Raw genomic sequence first — 7,193 nt, forward strand, 5'->3', positions numbered from 1 at the left:
ATAATTAATACAGGGGATGAGTCAAGAAAAAATCAAAAATTAAAAAACATGGAAAGCAACATAACCCATGAGATAATGTATATAGAAGAGCTTTTTAACGTTTCCTAGGTTAAACCAACATAAATAAATATTATAGCATCTCACTTTCATTTGTTTAATCATAACATTGTATTTTCATTTTTTTTCTTATTATGGCATTGTGCTTTGAAATGTGCACCCAGTTATAACATTGTTCTTCAAAAATAATTCTTATTAGCATGCTGTACTTAGAAAATCATCCAAATAATAGCAGTGAGAATTGCTTTTTACAATGTTCAGGCAGAATACAATATGCGACACTCACTTGGAAGAAGAGTTGCTGATTTTGAGTTCTTTACCAAATTTACAGTTATTAAAACTGAATAAGACTATTGCCACATGCTACAACTCACATCTTTAAGGTTGTTATTCATTTCAGTTGCAACTAGTGCCATCTCTAATGTGTATAACATGAAACATCTATGTTGACGTTTACATGAAAATAAACTATTAACCTTTTTCTGTAAAAAAAAAGGCAATTGATATCATGAAACATATCAGTCTTATAATCACAGCTGTAGTTGTATTTACTTATCGTCATGGAAGACAATTTATATCCACAAACTTGTATTTTTTGGTCGGGTAAATAGCATAAAAAACACTCCGTTTACACCAAAATTCTAATTTGACACCGTGTTTTTTTTTGTCTCAAATTTGACACTGTGTTTTCCAATTTGTTACAATTCTGACCACTTGACCGGTTAACCAGGTTACATGCTGACGTGGCATGATGACGTGTCAGTTTTGATGATGTGGCATGCTGACATGATATGCTGACGTGTCAAAATTGAATTTTTTTTCCACAAAAAACACTAAGTTTTCACTTTTTTTCGATTTTGACACTAAGTTTAATTTTTTCTTTCAATTTTGACACTATGTTTTTTTGTTCCAAATCGAACATCATTTTTTCCAATTTTGTTCAATTTTGACCATTTTTCATTTGAAACCGTATAAATATAATTTTTTTATTACATTTTAAACCGTATAAATATATTTTTTTTTGTTTAAAAACCACATTTTTATTTAAATACAAGGTGTTTCTTTTTTTTCTTTTACATTCAAAGTATAATGTATAAATATGCATTAGTTATATCATGAGAATCAAACTAACCATAAGCTTCTAATAAGATGTGAAAATTTCAGGGGTTGCAAACTTGACATCCGAGTTTTAATCGACTACACGCCTCCAAAATTGAACAAAAATTGATAAATGATGTTCGATTTGGAATAAAAAAAACATAGTGTCAAAATTGAAAGAAAAAATTAAACTTAGTGTCAAAATCGAAAAAAATGAAAACTTAGTGTTTTTTGTGGAAAAAAAATTCAATTTTGACACGTCAGCATATCATGTCAGCATGCCACATCATCAAAACTGACACGTCATCATGTAACCTGGTTAACCGGTCAAGTTGTCAGAATTGTAACAAATTGCAAAACACAGTGTCAAATTTGAGAAAAAAAAAAACACGGTGTCAAATTAGAATTTTGGTGTAAACGGAGTGTTTTTTATGCTATTTACCCTTTTTGGTCTCGGGATAATTTTGAATTTTTCTTGATCAATATAAGTGGTTTTGGGCTACTTTCCATGAAATACATAATTCTATTTAATCAGCTAGAAGTCACTACTACAAAAGACTTGGAAGTCAATGGACAGTTTGCAGCCACAAACTGGTATGCTCTGGGCCTGACCTATTTTTTTTTTTTTTTATCAATCAAAATTAAGTGGTCTATACGGCACCTATAGTTAGCATGTTACAATCATATTTTATCCTAAAATATCTTTAATATAATTAGATTTAAACATTAAAGAAATTATATAATAGTTTTTTGAGTAAATCACATAATGGAGTCCTGTGGTTTCGGTTTTGGTCCCCAACCGAGTTAATATGACTATCTTGCCCTCAATGATCAATTTCTGTAAGTTTTTAAATCATTTTTTATTATGTTATTATTATTAAATAGAGTAAATTATTAATGTCTAAAATGGACCCACCCAACAACCCCACGTCGCTTGCCTTCATCAGAGAAATATCACGACCGCCAGTTTCAATGGTCTAAAATGGTCACACGTTGGAGTAAAAAGAAATGATCTAGGACTGTGGAGTAAAGAGACCTTGAGGAGATAACAAGAGGGTGGGAGTGGGAGCATTGTAGGACCCAATGTTTTAATAATAATAAAAATAATGTATATAACATAATTAACAAATAAAAAATCTAGTAAGGGCAAAAAAGCCTTTTTAGGTCTGTTAGGACAAGAATCGTAACGAAACAATACCACATGGATAGTCCGAGTTAAATAAATAAATAAGAATAAGGGACCAACTTTGAAGTCAACAAAGTAAACCCCCAAATAAAATAAAAAAAATAAGAAAAAAAAAACTTCTATATAACCATATTTAAAAAAAACGATCGTTAATTTAATAAATCAAATTTGTAAACATAAAAATATTGAAAACAATTGAAAAGGATTTGTGTGAATAAAAGATACTGAATAAAGCAAACCTTACTTCAGTACAAAAATTAACAAAATTGAAAGAATTACAAATTTCTACAGGAATACCATATTCCATTCCATCAGACACAACAAACATACTTTCAGAATCCAACGGAATAAACGATTCCGATTCCATCAAACCAGAAAACGAAAATAAAAATTAGGGTTTACCTGAGTGTGAGCAAGAACAAGGATGACATTGCAGTACTTTTTCATCTTCTCCAGCTGTGACTGGATGTCTTTCTTTCCTGTTTCAGTTTCATACTTCTTTGAATAATTTGTAAAAGCTTTCTTTTTTGATTTGCACCAGTTTTTATAAAATCTCCTCTTGATGTCTTCACTCAGATGCTGGGCCCACACTGTGTTCAAGCTGTGGAGCCCAGGTGGGGTCTTGACATACCCCACCACCCCAACAACCACCATTGGGGGTGTTTCAATGATTGTCACTGCCTCACATGTCTCTTTCTTGTGAAGTTCTAAGATAAAAGGAATGAAAATTTATTACACAAAGTAGTAAATAGTATGTTATCTTTCTGAACTTTTATGGTATTTATCGATGAAGTGCAGAGAAGTATAAAATTAGTTAAAAGGTAAATTGTATTTACAGTAGCCAAGTTTAGCTGATTTTTCAGTTTTAGTACAAAAAAGACCACATGTAATTTTGGTCCTTATTTTGAGGTTTTGGTAATATTCTGTGCCTCTGTTTTTGAATATATACTAACACCAAAACATAAGAGATTATGGTTAACGGAAGAGAAATATAACAAACATTTTAAAATTGAAACCTTTAAACAACATCCACATTACAAACATAGATCCAAATAGTAGCATTAAAACAAAAACTTCATTGATAACATATATATTACTTCCATTCCAGAGGGCCTATACAGTTTCTCTTCCTCTCTTCATCTTGGCAACTCTTACCACGACTGCGATGTATATCTTGTCCATGATTTCCTCAGCTAACATGAAAAGTCTACATCTCCACTGCTTCTTGAACAACAGAACTCCAATTACACCCCAAAACCCTGTTGCAAAACCACTCATTATGTCCAGGTAAAACCACCATACCTTCATCGACTCCTCAGCTGCTTTATGTTTCTTCTTGGGCTTTGCTGTTGTTGTTGGGTCTTGATGATTTGAGCAATTGTTTGGCAATGGAGATCCACAAAGATCTCTGTTCCCACCATATATTGATGGATCATCAATAAGGGTCTGCAACTGATGGCCTGTTGGAATTCTTCCTGACAAGTTGTTGTGTGACAGATTCAGATGGCTCAAAAAAGTCAAAGCTGCCATGCTTGGAGGGATCATCCCGGTCAACTCGTTTCCAGATAAATCAAGAGATTCTAACCTCATCATGTTCCCAATGCTGTCTGGAATATTCCCACTGAGATCATTATTAGACAAATTGAGACCAACCAACATAGAAAGTGCAGTTAGCTCCACAGGTATTTCTCCTACAAGTTTATTGTTTGAAAGGTCCATGTTATAAACTATATCCAAAATTCTTGCATATACAAGATCAACACCTTTCATAACCTGAATCACATTCTCATTAGAATCACCACTGCCATTACTGTCATACCACTTTTCTGCACCATTAACCATTGCATTCAACTCACTTAGGCAATGAGGGATGATACCCGTTAAGTTGTTGTATGCAACATCCAAAATTTGAAGATTTGAGATTTTGCATAAAGATTCAGGAATTTCCCTGGTAAAGTTATTCCTGTGTAATCTTAAAACAATCAAACTTGTCAGGTTTTCTCCAATCCAGTGGGGTATATTTCCAAACAATTGATTATCACCCACATCTAGGACTCTTAAATCTCTTAAATTCCCCAACTCTCGAGGAAGTTCACCAGTAAAGTTGTTGTCATTCAGTTTTAACCAATGCAATGATGAATGACTAAGTGCTATATAGCTTGGAATGACACCTGAAAGTAAATTTGAGCTAAAGATCATGGCACCCAACCCTCGCAGATTCTGGAGACACTTGGGAATTTTCCCTGTTAACCTATTTCTGGAAAGATCAAGTAAAACTAAATATGTCCATCTGCAAAAGGACTTTGGAATTGACTCATTGAAAATGTTATTTGCCAGTATCAATGCCTGTCCTATTTCTGGAAGGTTTGTCAATGGTCCGCTGAGTTTGTTGTGGGAGAGATCTAACGATCGAATGACAGACATTTTTTGTAACCATGTGGGCAGAGGTCCCGAAATTGAAGCATTCGACAACATTAACTCAGAGAGCTCCCTTTGATTTCGTAGCCACTGTGGCAATCCATTTGCGAGATTGCAAGAACTGAGATCAAGATGTGCTAATTGGAATGGAGGCATCCACTCACGTGAGACATTGAATGTCAACTTGGTGTTAGAAGAAGCATCCAAGTACATCAACAGTGAAAGGTTAGCAAAATGGGCTTCGGAAACTACTCCTTCTAAAGAATTGTCTGAGATATCTAGCAAACTGAGTTCGGCAAGTTGCCCAATGGAAACCGGAATAGTCCCATTTAACAAATTTGAAGACATCCTAATTTCTTGTAATGAAACAAGTCTTCCTAGAGATGCTGGGATGGGGCCCGTTAACCGGTTGTAGCTTAGATCCACACTTGTTAAAACTTGTAATTTTCCAAAGGATTCTGGAATGGAACCATTCAGTTGGTTAGAATACATGCTAATTTCTTGTAATGCAACAAGTCTTCCTAGAGATGCTGGGATGGGACCCGTTAACCGATTGGATCCTAAACTCAAATGTGTTAAAGCTGATAAATTTCCAAAGGATTCTGGAATTGAACCATCCAATCGATTAAAAGAAAGGTCAAGTTTGGAAAGATTACCAAAGAATGTAGGAATGGGACCCATCAACGTTATGAGATAGATCTAATTCTTCTAAATGTCTTAATCTTCCTAGAGATCCGGGGATTGGACCTGTCAAACTGCTATATGATATATCTAAGTGCCTTAAATTGGTTAGACTTCCAAGTGCTTCTGGAATCGTACCAATCAAAGAACCACTTAAATCCAACGCCTCCAAAGCATATCGGGAGCATTCCGATGTGTTTTGTGGTGAGTCAGTCATTTCTATTTCAAAAGGATTTCCATATGCAGCCAATGTTTTCAGGTAACACTGTCTCCAGATTCCAACATCCTCAATATTCTTAAACCGGTTAGAAGAAAGATAAAGCTCTACAAGGTTAGGCATAATAGGAACCGAAGAATGCAGCATGTTTCCTGAGAGATCAAGGACTCTTAAGGAACTCATGTTTGTGAAAAAAGATGGAATTATGCCTTCAATTGAATTTTGGCTAAGATCCAGACATTGGATGTTAGAAAGCATACTGATATTAAAATGAGCAGAAGATAGAAAAGTCTTATCTAGCCAACAACTTGACAAGTGCAGTTCTGATAAAGAAGAAGGGACCATGGTTAGCAAGCTTGCAAAGTTCCATGACAAACTAAGATTAAAATCTGAAAGATCCAGAAATTCAAGGGATGTCATGTTTCGGAAAATTCCAGGGAGTGGACCTTCAAAAGAATTTCTACTAAGATCTAGGTGTTTGATGTTGGGAAGTATTCTACTTGAGTTAAGAAAAGGACCAAGATGGACATTGGAAAGTCCACAACCACGCAAACTTAACACTTTCAATGAACAAAGATTGTAAAGCACCATGTCCCAACCACTAAGATTCAACCAACTCAAGTCGAGATGCTCGAGTGATGGAAGGCCAAAAGTCCATGACATATCATCTAACATCAGCTCACCATTCAAACTGAGATCCAAAACCTTTAAATTAGAAAGATTTCCAATGCGAGGAGGAATAATACCTTGAAAACCAGCATCAGAGAGATTGAGGTAGCTGAGCTGCTTGAAGGATCCAATGAAGTCGGGGATCCGGCTTCCACGGAAATAATTCCGACTCAAGTCCAGGTACTTGAGATGCCTCAACTCAGCCAAAGAAGAGTTCGCCTCATTACCAACTAAGTAGTTGTCTCCTTCGCCACCAAAATAGTAATCTCCACTGAGATTGAGGCTGTCAATGGTTCCAGTGAGACTGTCACAGTGGATTCTCTCCCACATGCAACAATCCTCCCCCACCCATGATGACAACATTTCTGAGTCATCTTCAACACTCTGTTTGAACTTGAGAAGAGCAAGTCGCTCTTTCTGAGAGCAGGCGACACTGACATTTCCAACACCAAAACAAGAATATTTGTTTGCAACCAAAAAAACACATACGAAAATGAGATGGATCCCTAAACCCCTCCGAGTCCCCATTATTAACCCTCCTTAACTAACTCAGTTTAATTTACAAGAATGTTGAAGTGGAAAGATAGGTTGTCACGTTGAAGAAACTACTTCATTTATAATGCCATAAATGAAAAACAACTTATTTCCATGAAAGACTTGAAGTTAATGGACATTTGTATGCACAAGTTGTATTTTTGTGGTACACATGGTAGATGCAATTGTAAATGGAAAGAATTCTTTTGAAAATATAAAATAAATTAAACACAATAATTGACAAACAAGCATTTAGATTTTCAAGAAGTCTAAGATAATTTATAATATTTTGTAAATAGTAGTTATAAATTATAAAATTAATTTTGATGTTCA

General features: G+C 34.9%; 1 pseudogene; it reads right to left on the reverse strand.

Annotated features, from left to right (window-relative positions):
- Positions 1-3,360: 3,360 nt before the first annotated feature.
- On the reverse strand, positions 3,361-6,982 carry LOC145133431 (uncharacterized; annotated as a pseudogene).
- Positions 6,983-7,193: the final 211 nt, after the last annotated feature.

Source organism: Lactuca virosa, chromosome 8 (assembly GCF_052849685.1).
Source record: "Lactuca virosa cultivar CGN04683 chromosome 8, Lactuca_virosa_CGN04683_v6, whole genome shotgun sequence".
Lineage (NCBI taxonomy): Eukaryota > Viridiplantae > Streptophyta > Magnoliopsida > Asterales > Asteraceae > Lactuca > Lactuca virosa.